The sequence below is a fragment of the Protopterus annectens genome, chromosome 16.part0, assembly GCF_019279795.1.
Source record: "Protopterus annectens isolate FY-2018-M chromosome 16.part0, PAN1.0, whole genome shotgun sequence".
NCBI classification, from domain to species: Eukaryota; Metazoa; Chordata; order Ceratodontiformes; family Protopteridae; genus Protopterus; species Protopterus annectens.
Window position 1 is genome coordinate 625844631 of NC_056750.1, and position 14094 is coordinate 625858724.

The 14094-nt window shown below is 41.5% G+C and overlaps 1 protein-coding gene across 1 annotated transcript in view; it reads left to right on the forward strand.

Moving 5' to 3' along the window:
- The window catches only part of PMPCA (peptidase, mitochondrial processing subunit alpha), a 970881-nt gene that overhangs the window by 461850 nt on the left and 494937 nt on the right, over window positions 1-14094 (forward strand). The window lies entirely within an intron of this gene.

Sequence of the window (14094 nt, forward strand, 5' to 3'; positions counted from 1 at the left end):
AACTGATTAGTCACAGCTTGAAGTTATGGGAAAGAGTAGTGGAAGCAAGGTTAAGAAGGGAGGTGATGATTAGTGATCAGCAGTATGGTTTCATGCCAGGAAAGAGCACTACAGATGCAATGTTTGCTCTGAGAGTGTTGTTGGAGAAATACAGAGAAGGTCAGAAGGAGTTGCATTGTGTCTTTGTAGACTTGGAGAAAGCATATGACAGGATGCCTAGAGAAGAGTTGTGGTATTGTATGAGGAAGTCGGGAGTGGCAGAGAAGTACGTAAGAGTGGTACAGGATATGTACGAGGGTAGTGTGACAGTGGTGAGGACTGCAGTGAGAGTGACAGATCCGTTTAAGGTGGAGGTGGGATTACATCAAGGATCAGCTCTGAGTCCTTTCTTATTTGCAGTGGTGATGGACAGGTTGACAGATGAGATCAGACAGGAGGCCCCGTGGACTATGATGTTTGCAGATGACATTGTGATCTGTAGTGAGAGTAGGAATCAGGTTGAGGAGACTCTGGAGAGGTGGAGATATGCTCTAGAGAGCAGAGGAATGAGGGTCAGCAGGGCTAAGACAGAATATATGTGTGTAAATGAGAGGGAGAGTAGAGGAATGGTGAGGATGCAGGGAGTAGAGTTGGTAAAGGTGGACGAGTTTAAGTACTTGGGATCAACAGTTCAGAGTAATGGTGAATGTGGAAGAGAGGTGAAGAGGAGAATTCAGGCAGGGTGGAATGGGTGGAGAAGAGTGTCAGGAGTGATTTGTGACAGACGGGTATCAGTAAGAGTGAAAGAGAGGGTCTACAAGAGTGTAGTGAGACCGGCTATGTTATATGGGTTGGAGACAGTGGCATTGACAAAAAGGCAGGAGTCAGAGCTGGATGTGGCAGAGTTAAAGATGTTAAGATTTGCAATCGGTGTGACTAGGATGGATAGGATTAGGAATCAGTATATTAGAGGGTCAGCTCATGTTGGACAGTTTGGAGACAAAGCAAGAGAGACGAGATTGCGTTGGTTTGGACATGTGCTGAGGAGGGATGATGGGTATATTGGGAAAAAGATGCTAAGGATGGAGCTGTCAGGTAAGAGGAATAGAGGAAGGCCTAAGATAAGGTTTATGGACGTGGTGAGAGAGGACATGCAGGCGGTTGGTGTGACAGAGGAAGAAATGGAAAGAGATGATCCGCTGTGGCGACCCCTAACGGGAAAAGCCGAAAGAGAATGATGATGATGATGTGTAAGATATATGAGTGACTTTTTCTTGATATAAGTATAATTTTTGTGGCTTTTCTACTGTTTACTGTCTAGCGACTGCATTTTCGCCTGTTTGCTACTGCATTTAAACTGATTTATTGTGTCTAAACTGTTTTTTGCACTTTAAGTTTCCAATTGTTGCAAATTGTATCTGTAGGCTACACACTCAAGTGCGCTAGCCGATTTATAGCATTTAAAGCATTTATTGATTGTTTTTCTTCTCTGTTCTGAAAAAAAAAAAAATATATCTCTTGTTTCCCGCCTTACTGAACTAGAATAGTCCAGTATCAGAGTTTGCTGATCTCTGGGCTTTGTCTTGGTTCCTGTAACTGTTCCATATCCTTATTTGGAAGAAAGGAAGCTTCTTTGTTTACCAGTGGGAGTGGGAAGCACTGAGCAGCCTATTTGTCCATTTTGGAGTGGTTTCAGCCAGAAACTAGTAGTCCATTGGCCATTTTGGGTCAATTCCCAGCTCTTTTCAACCCCCTGCTATAAAGCACGCTAAAGCGCGATTTAGCTCGTTTAAGTGCGGAGTTGCCACAGGAGCACACAAGAGCAGCGTTGGTTAATTGGGGTTAAACTATTCAGGCTACCTAAAGTCAACTCTTCATTTTTTCCCTTAGAACAGCTCTTCTTGAACTCTACTTCTAACCAAAACAGCCTATTCGCTATCTGAAAGATTCAGCTCTACTTGGTTCCTAAGGAGACTATTCTCTATCTGGGAAGCTTGCACTTGCTCCTAAAGTACTATCAACTCTGATATAGCACTTTTTATTATACATAGTACCCCACCTGCCTAAAACCCCTCTTTCAATCACCCACATCCCTCGAAGTCTTTCCAAACTCAATTAACAGAAAGTTTTTTGTCCTCTCCTTCTAGCATGTCGAGGGGTCAGTTGCTAGCGTCCTCTCCTGCCCAGCTGGTGAATCTGGGAATATTGAGGCAATGTTACAATTGCCTCATGTACACAGACAACCCTCTCCTTCTCCCACAAAACACAAATACATGCGAGAGATGCAACTATACAGCCAAACTGGAGGCCGAGCTCTCTCAACATAAGACTGGCAAGACCAGACAGGAGGAGAAGGAAACCACACACACCACAAACCCAGTCTCACATAGTACTATCACAACTTCAAATCATACACATAAACACACAAAGACATACTCGGAGGCTCTGATCAAAAATCTACCAAAACAGCAGAGGCCACTAAAGCAGACACCCAAACAACTGCCACCTCATGACACAACACATGCAACACATAGACCACAAAGTCAGTGTGCCAAACAGTCACAGCCCTTAAGGCCAAACACAATGCCAGACACACTTGTCATAGGTGACTCCATAGTCTGACACACGGACATCCCACTCACCAGATTGAGTAAGGAGAAGGTCACAGTAAGCTGCCTGTTGGGCGCTAGAATCCGCCACATAACGCAAGCACTCAGGTCACTCAACAGCAGGTACAAGTATGACTCAGTCATTGTCCATGCTGGTGTGAATGACCTGAGACGTACCTCCCTGGACTACATGAAAAGAGACATAGAGGAGCTCTCTGATTATGTAGCCCAGGCAGGTATGACCCTGACCCTGAGCAGTATCCTACCTTCACCAAGAATGATGCCACAGTACAAAGACAAAATGATCAGTTTTAACAATTGGCTTAACTACTAGTGTCATTCAAAGGGGATCCAATGTCTGTCTGCCTGGGATGACATGCTGGACAAGCCACGCTGCTTCGCAAGGGACGGCTTGCACCTGTCACCCTGGGCTTCGGATATTGGCAAAGGTTCTTGCCACCCCCATAGTGCCTTTTTTAGGCAAGGCTCAAATTCTAAACCTACCACCCTAGAACACAAAAAAGAAAATAAACTAAGGGTAATTCTGCTCAATGCCAGAAGTCTAAACCTCAAGATGCACGCACTCGAAGCCCTTCTCAGTATGGAGAACATCGAAGTCTGTACTGTGACTGAAACCTGGTTCAAGGCTCCTGAGAGCACCCCGGCACTATCAGGTTTTACCTCATATCATGCGTTCCGGTCCCAAAAACCCGGACCACACAAAGAAAGGGGGGGGTATCCATATTCATCAAGGATACCCACACCTCCAGGTTGGTGGCAACGTACGAAGCATCGGAGATCATCCAGGTGCAATTAACCGTAGGAAAGACTGCTCTGCAATTTGTAGCATGTTACAGGCCACCCTCTCAAACTCAGGAACCTCACACAGCTTTCCTGAAAACACTCGAGGGGATAAATGTATCTCCAAACACCATTATATTAGGTGATTTCAACTACCCGAATATAGACTGGGATCATTACTCAAGCCCCAACACTCTAGCCCAAAGGTTCCTAGAGTTCATAAACTCAAATGCCATGGAACAACTAGTCACCATCCCCACAAGAGGAGAAAACATACTAGATCTCATCATCACGAACATGGGGACACAATGTTCAGCACCAGAGGTGTACCCCTCATTGGTGAGATCAGATCATAAACTAATCTCACTGGAAGTCCACATCCCGCCCCCACCCCAGATAAAAAGACCACAGTGAAAAACTTCTCAAAAGCCAACTTCCCACTTCTTAAGACTGGTGTGGTTTCCTTCAAGGCCCCCGAGCCAGCAGAAACCACTACCCAAACAGCTGAATCACTTACAAATGCCTTCTATCAGCACCTCCAGGACTGCATGGATCGGGCAATCCCAAACAAAACAAAGACTCTTTGCACCAAAGGCAAGCGCCCAGTCTGGTGGACCCCAGCCATTAACAAGCTCTACAATAAAAGGAGAAAGCTACTACAAGACAGAGCAAAATCCTTAAAAGGGAAGACACCCTTGATCACTATAAGTAAAAAACTACGATCACTCATAAAATCATCCAAGGCAAATTTTGAAAGAAAAGTCGCTAAGGACTCAAAAGACAATCATAAGGCCTTTTTTAGCTATGTTAGAAACCTGGGAGGAAACTCCCAGATATGCTCAGAATTAGTTCAAAATGATGTAAAAATCACTGAACCAACAGACATTGCAAACATACTGGCTGACAGGTTCAGTGCAAATCCCAAAAGGAGAGATATCTATCCCAGCGGATTGTAGCCTCCCACACATCTCAAATGCTCAAGTGAAAAATGCTCTCTCCAAGACAAAAAACACAGCATCTATGGGACCAGATAGTGTCCCCGGTTGTGTGCTCCACGAACTCAATGAGGAATTAAACCCGCTGTTAGGGCAGCTGTTTAATCTTAGCCTCACCTCAGGATACGTACCCAAGGAGTGGCATGCAGCAACTGTGGTCCCACTTCACAAAGGCGGTGCCTCCACTGACCCTGGAAATTACCGCCCCATCAGCTTGACAAGTCTAGTCTGCAAAGCTATGGAGGGGATCATAATGGAACTCATAAATAAAGACATAGGGGACTTACAGACATTGGATCCAACCCAGTTTGGCTTTGTCAAGGGCAGATCATGCCTTTTAAACTTGGTTGATTTTTTTGAAACAGTCACCAAGGCCATTGATGAGGGCAAGGCAGTCCACACAGCTTACCTTGACCTTGCAAAAGCTTTCACAATACCCCACTTGGGTATCATAGAAAAACTCACCAACTTAAATGTAAACCCATACGTCACAAGATGGGTTGCAAACTGGCTAAGTGATGGAACCCACAGGGTCAGAGTGGCTGGCGCCATGTCAGACTCCAAGCCGGTCACAAGTGGTGTCCCACAAGGCTCAGTCCTGGGCCCCCTCTTGTTCGGCATCTACTTTTTAGAAGTACAGGCAAACACAGGAGGATTATGGCTGACAAAGTTTGCTGATGACTGCAAATTGGGCGCCATAGTTGAAAATGCATCAGACACAGATATCCTCCAGAAGGGTCTCATAGAAACGGATAACTGGTGCCAAAGCCATGGCCTAAAGTTAAATGCCAACAAATGCATAGTCATACCCTTCGGGAAAAACAAGGTTACCCCGAGCTACCATATAGGTGGCAATCCACTAAGCACAGAAGAGGTTATCAGGGATCTGGGGACCCAGGTTGACAGTAACCTTTCATTTGACACCCACGTTGCCAAGGTAGTTAGGAAAACCTTCTACATTGCCCACCTGATCATGAAGGGATTCACATCTAGATCAAGGGAGGTCATTGTTCCCCTGTACTCATCACTCATCAGACCAATGATTGAGTACAATGCCCCATTTGGAATGTATCTTAACCGACACCTGCAGCAATTGGAAAGGCCCCAAAAGTTCCTCACCAAAAGGATAAAGGGTCTCAAAAATATGTCTTATGCTGCCCGACTGAAGGAACTCCAGCTCTATTCAGTCGCATACCGTCTGCTCAGAGATGACCTGTACCTAACGTACAAGGCCATGTCTAACCCGGAATTGATGGACATGCTCCACCTCAAAAAATCTAAATCCATAAGAAATACAAGAGGAAGAGACTTAAACCTTAACACAGTTATAAATAGGACGTGCTGGAGGGACAGATTCATCACCCAGAGACTCCCTATGCTGTGGAACAAAATCCCGGTACATGTGAGGCAGAGCACCTCGCTGGCCCTGTTCAAGAGAAATCTTGATCAATGGATGGGAGATCAGGTTTACCCCGGGATCACCTCAGTGTCACTGCTGGACAGAGGCACGGTAAACTAATGGGCATAGTACCTTTCAAACATAAGGGGTGGTGAAAGCCACATAACTTTGGGCTAGGCTTATAAATGCCCTAGGGCAGATAGCCTAGTATAAACCTATGAACCTATGAACCTATATATGTATACATATATATATATATATATATATATATGTATACATATATATATATATGTATATATATATATATATATATATATGTATACATATATATATGTGTATATATATATATATATATATATATATATATATATGTATATATATATATATATATGTGTATATATATATATATATATATATATATATATATATATATATATATATATATATGTATATATATATATATATATATATATATATATATATAAGTTTAACCCCATGAAGGCTGACATGCTGAGGCACCAGGGATTTTGAAATTGAATAGAATTAAAATTTGTCTTTTTAAAACTTAATCTTCAGAAAAACACTTTTTTGTAGGGAGTTTAACTGATGTTCCACAGCTATGTGTGTTTAGTCACACCTCTTGCATTTTATATACGTCCTTGCCTTCAAAGGCATCTTCTGGAGAATCAAATTAAAAAGCATATGCCAAACAAAATGTGAAAGTCTTGTGAATAGAAAATGCTATTAAAAAGGTATGAACATCAGTGTTATCAGTAAGTGTCTTCTTTATAGCGATAATTGTCAAATAATTCAGTCTTTGCATCAGTATTGTAATACATTGCAATGCACACAAACAGAATTATTGCTTAAGTTCACAAACAGATTTTCATATCTTGGAAATTGCAAGTTAGACCTACAGTGTCGGAACACTTTTCTTCATCCAGACTCGAGCTTTCTCATGATATAAAGACATTGCTTTCAGGATGCTTATTTATTTTTTGAGATATTTACAAAAATGTGAAAGTCATGCCTTTTTGTATATTTAGCAACATAAATAACACAGAATATCTCTCAAGATATATTGATGACCATTTCTTCAGCATCATTTAAGGTTTCACTTGATGTCCTACAATATATTTTTTTAAATGTTAATGTACATATGGAAATATTGTATACCTTCATAAATGCTGGCAACAAGCTAGCAATATCTTGGGTATAGTTTAATATGTGACAGATCTATCTGTTCATATACACAGATGTATACATATATATGTATAAATATATATATATTGAGAGAGAGAGCGAGAGACAACTTATTTTTCTGTCTCATAAACATTTCACACTATGACCCTATTAACATGTGACTTTTTCACGTAATGGAAATATTTACATTTCCATATTTATATTCATAACTTTTAAAAACAGTGATTAACATCACCACTGCATGGTATCCTAGAGTGTCATTTTTGTTACTTGCACATTGCATTTTCTTGTGTTGCTTATTACTAATTGGTAAGTTGCTTAGTTAAGTTAGACAGCCCTCATACATTTCAGGACACCATAAGGTGCTTTAGCTGTTAAATGGAAACACTCAACAAATGTCCTGTAAACATTAATGAGTTAAATGAACTATGAAAATCTTTGCAGAATTCTCCACTTAGTAATAAGTTCAGGGTATTTGAGCTTTGCTGTTTAGCAAGCTTAAAGTTAAGAGATAAAGTGATAAACAGAGGAAGAAAACAGTATGTCTGTGTTTTGTCTTCATGTGTGTATTTGTGCTTGTACAACAAGCAAACTGTCATCATTCTTATTTTGTTTGGTTTATCGTTCATGATCCCTAAACAGCAAAGAGCTGTTTAGCAATCATAAGAAAGTGTGTTTTTTGTGCGTGTGTGTGTGTTTGTATGAGTCTGCCTGTGTGTGTGTGAGAGAGAGAGAGAGAGAGAGAGAGATCGTAGAGTGCAACAGGCATTCCATTAGGAGCAACTTGAGTATTTGGCAGCGATTGACCTTGAAAAATGGGGGGGGGTGTAATTATACCTTGCATGTAGTTTCTTTGGTGGGGAAGTAGTTGCTGTGCCTTACTTTTGTTGATTTACTCCCAAGGAATAATCTAAGGATGATTGCACTCAAAGTACAAGTTAAGGGTAGGGTGTGTGTGTGTGTGTGTGTGTGTGTGTGTCTGTCTGTCTTTGTTTCTGAATGTATGTCTGTGGGGGCTTCTGAATTTGTTTGTGTACATTAACTACTTACATACTTCCTTCAACAATAATTATAAATACTACATCAAGTTCGAAACATTAGGCGGATGAACTGTTTTGCATCAAAAATGTAAAAAAAAATGTGTATGTATGGGTCCCCTTCACATGGTCGACAGTTCATTTGATCGACTTTTATTTGGTCGACAATTCATATGGTCGACAGGCAGATTTGCCCCCCTCCCTAATGTTGTGCGACCCTGAAGTTGATATATATAGTTAGGGGGGTGTGTAGGGGTCGAAGCCCCCCACATAAAACTGCTTGTTGATCAAATGAATTGTCGACCAAATAAAAGTCGATCAAATGAACTGTCGACCATGTGAAGTAGACCCGTATGTGTATGTGTATATATATATATATATATATATATATATATATATATATATATATATATATATATTTAGAGTTATAGTTATGTATATGTATGGGTCTACTTTTTAGCATCAAAATGACACTCCACTGAATCACAGATAACTGGCTTCACTTACCCGAAACCTTACTGCACCAAAACTACACCTCTCCAAATAACTCATCATCAAAACCACAAGAATGGAACATATCACAAATAACAATACCTACACTCCCCAATATTTTTGCCGGGGGGGGCAAGCCCCCTGCACCCCTTATGTGGGGGACTGAACCCACACACACACACACACACACCCTGCACATTATATATACCAACTCCGCGGTCGGATTACAGTGACAACACAGGTGGATTCCCCAGTCTGTACTGTAGTGCGATCTGCATTTGACACTTGCAACTGCTGCAAGTAGAAGCTACTGTATACAGAAAAAGAAGATTGATCACATTACTCTGTACTGTGTTAGGCTTAACAACATCTACTGCATACAGGAAGAAACAACCAGTAGCACATTAAGTAAGCTGGTGAAACAGACTTGGGAACAGTGCACTTTTGCACAAGTGGAATTTCGGGTAAGTGGAATCGCTTATCTGCGATTCGAAGAACTGTAATTTCGATTAAAAACAGTATATATAAATGGTTTATTATTAAATTGTGGATCGGCACTTAAGCAAAACTGGGAAGGTTGAATGCGTGTTTCCCAGTTCCCGTAATGCCGATCCGGAAATGTTCGAGTCCACAGTAGCGGTTGATAGTGTATAGTTGCTAATGTGCATTCACCGTTCCGATAACAGATTACACCACAGTGAGGATTGGGAAATTTGCCCTTTTCCTCACTGTATTGCGATCTTGAAGTTGGAATATATCATTTGCAGGGGATGTGGGGGGGTGCAGGGGGGCTTGCCCCCCTTGCAAAACAGTAAAAACTTGTTTTGTATAATTAAAGCTTTTAGGAGATGTTAAACAAAATAGCCTGGGTGTCTTACTTCACCTCCTGCTGTTTTGTTTTTTTCTAAAAAATGATAGGCAGATAAAAATTATGGATGCTATTTTTCGACTTACTGACTACATTTTTTTTTTTACTTTCCACATTTTAATAGTGAATTTATGTAAACATACATATTAGTACAAAAGTAAAATAAAACCATAATAATGCAGTTCAGGGTGTGTGTTATTGTGGAAATAATGCCCCTCCAGAGACATAAAGGCTCTCTGCCTGCAGTCTCAGGTCTCAGAACACCCCTGATCATGCATTATTTCCACAATAGCAAATTCCCTGTCAGGCATTATTGCTTGCATAATCATTTCTTTATATTTACTTGGTACCACTTTAATAATTACAACAAATGTTTGATAATTAGTGTCACAGGGTGGTACAGCAGTCATTGTTGACTCAAATCTGTTGGTTCTCCAGTTAATTTCTTAGACTGGGGTACCTTTTGCATGGAATCTGCATGTCCTTTGAGTCTCCCTGTTGGTTTTTGATGGGTTTTCCAGTTTCATTCCACATTCTAAAAGCACGTTGTTACATAAATTGTCAATATTTTGAGTAGCCTGTAGTTGTGCTTTCTTTGTATTCTGTAATGAACTGCAGTCCCATCTAAGATTGTTCTCTGCTTTATTCCTACTGTTTGCCGGGAGAAGCTCCAACTCCTTGGGTCTCTGTCTTATTCCCATTGCTTGCCAGGAAGAGCTCCAGCTCCTTGGGTCTGGTAACAAGCTAAAGTGGATACCTGAGAATGCACAAGTGAATGAAGCTACTTAGTGTACAATAAACCTGAAATGTTGCTTTGTTTCCAGTATCAGTTGCTGCTTCACTGTGTCCTTACACTTCAAACAAATGTTCATATCTCTGGAACCATGGGGATTATGAAAGAGGTATAAATGGCAAACTCTTCAGCACAAACTATTTTATAGTGGTAGTATTCTTTAGAGTCTAGGTCTTAAAACAAATTTTATAAGTCACAGTAAATAAAATAACTATTATATTTGTAATATATTTTAAACAATTTTACAATATCTCAGCAACCACTCAAGTTGCACACATACTGTCAGCAGCATTTTATTCATCTGAGAACTTTCACATGAGGCTAAGGAGTTCTGTCTGTTACTTGGTTGTTGAGATATTTAGAAAAAAATGTGAAAATTATATCTATATAAATTAGTATCATAAAAATAACAGTTAATATATGTTTACCTGCACTGGACAGAGGTCAAATATTAATGTAGTCAAGTTTGCTGTTGTGTAAGCTTTAAGATGAAATCTTTTAAAACCTTGTACATATCATGGTTTTGGAATTATTGATGTAAATATGAACAAGCAATATCTTGATGCCTAGAGGCATCAGTGAGAGTTAACTGCAGATGCACCTCGTGTTGTCACTCGGATTTAATGAGTTAAGAAGCCTTCTTCTGTCCTGGAGCTCAAACACCCATCTCAAAGAAGCGTGCCACCTCAGCTGCCCCGAAGTTCATGGCTTCACTTCCTGAGAAGAGCCAAAAATTGTTGGATCCATCCTGCTCTCATTTCTCTTCAGATCTGAGAAGTTTTTCGGATCCAGTAGAGTCGGCATGGGCCAAGACTTCTGCACTTTCAGATCCTCAGCCTTTGGGTCCCATGGATGTAGTGCAGATCCAAAGTTCCTCATCTCTGGATCAAGCTTCTTCAGGTCAGATATGCCCAGATCAGAGATCCCTGAGTCATACCCCATGTCATAGTAAAGCTCCCTCCCTTGACCATCTGGACCAGTCTGTTTCCGGTCAGGTCCACACATTCTTCGGTCTCCTCTAGTTCAACATAGATAGGATGATGCAGACTTTTCTCAAAGCCCAGATTCAACTGGGGATCTTGCCTTCTCTGACCCATGCTGGATCCATGAGAACACCAACCCAGATACCACAACATCCTTGTCTGATCTGACTCTTGGCTTTGACTTTCAGGACCTGGCTTTCCCAAGTGGACTGTCGGAGCACAGAATGTGCCGTTTTCAACTCTGGTAGTGTCCCAGACTAGCTTGGCTCCGATACCTTCACAGCAGACTGGGTACCGGACCCAAGACACTGGCACTGACATTTTTGGCGCCATCCCTCCCCCGGGGGCTTCTGCCCTGTAAAGTTCAGGCCCAGTGCCTTCTGGAGGAGTCTGATTCGGGGTGACCTCATCCTTCTCTCCTTTGCCAGTCCGGCTCCTAAGGTGGGAGGTCAGGACTTCCTGGCTTTGTTTGCCTTCCAGGTCACAGAGAGGGCTTTTCTCCACACCACATGATGCGGCCTGTCTTCCCCTAGGTCCTGTCCAGTGCCCTCCTGATCAGAGCTTTCCTCCCATAGTCAGCCCCTCCAGGAGAGCCTCCAAACCAGCACTGAACAAGAGGTCCCCCTGTCTTCCAAGTCCTCTCTTGAGCAACCCGTGGAGGAGGCCCCTAGGAAGTGATGGTGCAAGAGGAAGCATCTAGACTCCCCTTTGGAGTTGTTGACAGAGGACACTGATTTCAATGAGGGGGGAAAGGTCCCTCCAATCTCCATGATATTTTGGGAATACTGAAGCAGAAAGGTGGTTGGTCATCCCAACCCCCTTCCTCTGTGTAATCAGTGTTCCTGGGAGGCCTTCGGGATGGGCCCATCTACGTCCTGGGTGACCCTGCTAGAGGAAGAGCTCATTTACCTTATCGCCCACCAGGCTTGGAAGGAGCCAGACACCATGGACCCCTTCCCCAAATGCACAGACAAATACCTTAGTCATCCCATTGACCTCCCATTCTGGAGTAAAGGTGTCCCAAGTGATGCCATTGTGGTGTCGGCAGCCACTAAGAAGGGAGCTAGCTGAGCAGAGCTCCTCTGTTCATCTCCCGAACAGAGAGTCTTGGGGTTTGGACAGCCATGGGAAATGAGTGCATGCCTCAGCCACCTGTACACTGAGACATACCTCTCAACTGTACAGATTTTCGCAGATTGTCCAGATTTCTGCCTCGTATTTTCAGTCTGTGCCTCATAAAATTTGTGGTTTTCTGGCAATTCACTGAGGACTGAAGTCACTAAATAATGACATTCATTTTGAGTTGCAGACTTCATATCATTTGGAAAATGCTGGTAATTCAAAACCTGTCATACTAGCAGCTTTCTAAGTTTGTAAGAGCAATATTTAAAATCTAGCCCTATTTTTGAGCCTTTGTCCCTCCCAAAATGTTAGGCTTTGTTCAGATTTCATGCACTAAGAGGTTGAAAGGTATGCACTGAGAGCATTACATTACTTTGTACACTTTAGGCTCCTGCAGAGAGACCTGATTAAAGAAATCACAACCTCTTTGATGCAGTACCTCAAGAAGGTATCTACCCAACTGACCACTATGTCCTCCATCACTAATTCCTCGATGAGGTTAATTTCCCATGTGCCGAAGGAACCTCTCAGGAGCTGGTTCAGGCATAGCCCTCAGGAGGCATTCCTGGATGAGGCTGTACAGATTTGTGAACCTCTTTAAGGTGTCCTTCATTAACGCTCCATTTTGATGGTTCCTCTTTGTTTGAGCTGTCAGTTAAAAAAACTCTTACTTTTTTCGGGGAGAGATGAGGGGATATGCTCCACTGCATTCCCCCACACTCCATAAACATATGTGTGTGTGTGTGTGTGTGTGTGTGTGTGTGTGTGTGTGTGTGTGTGTGTGTGTGTGTGTGTGTGTGTGTGTGTGTGTATATATATATATATATATATATATATATATATATATATATATATATATATATATATATATATATATATATATATATATATATATCCACATATACACACACACACACACACACACACACTAACATCAAGATTGCCATACCTCGGAAAAAAGGGAGTATTCTGAGAAGTGGCCATGTCAGACTTCGTATCTGTAAGCCCATTCTTTCCACCCTTCAGCCTCAGTGTTTCAGGATCTAGCAGGTACCGACATTCTAGATAGTTATGGTTTGATATTCTGTACATTTGCAGACTTGTTTTACTTAAGACAATTCATGTTAATTAGTGTACTCATTTATTTTATCAACTTTCTGTGTCAGTGTTGTTGAAATTTAAAATGTGCCCTTGGTCTGGGTTCTTTTTCCCTAATATTTTTGGCTTTGTCTCTGATTCTGGTGCTTAGAGATTGAGAGCTACTTGTTGAAATGCTGTACTTTTTCAGTGTTTATGTATATTTGAGTATTGATGCATTTCACTAATATTGTCAGGTGATCACTTGAAAATCCCAGGATTATATATAGAATGCTTGTGCACTTCGGTCAGTAATAATATCCTGGGGAGCTGTGTCCCTGCAAGCCATTTGCACAAATTACTTTTTAACTGAGTAAAGCTTTGCCTAGCACAGGGACAATAAAATGTTACAGCTTCAGAGACTTGCAGGAAATTAGGAGATGCAGAAGTGCAATAAAAGAAGATAACTTTGCTCAGAGTGATACATAATTTGTTATATTACTAGCTAGCCAAATAAAGCTTTCTGTTGTAGTCATTTTATTGTACATTCTGTATCCTTAACTGCACATTAAGGCTTTATGAGGAATGAAGTAGCACAGAAATTTGGTGTGCAAACCAGAAGTATCTTCTGAAGAAAATTCAGTCTGGATGTTGGTATATAATTCTAAAAATAAACCCTAACTGCGCCCATACATTTGTACTCTCTTACTTTTGTAGGATTCAGTGCAGTGTTTCT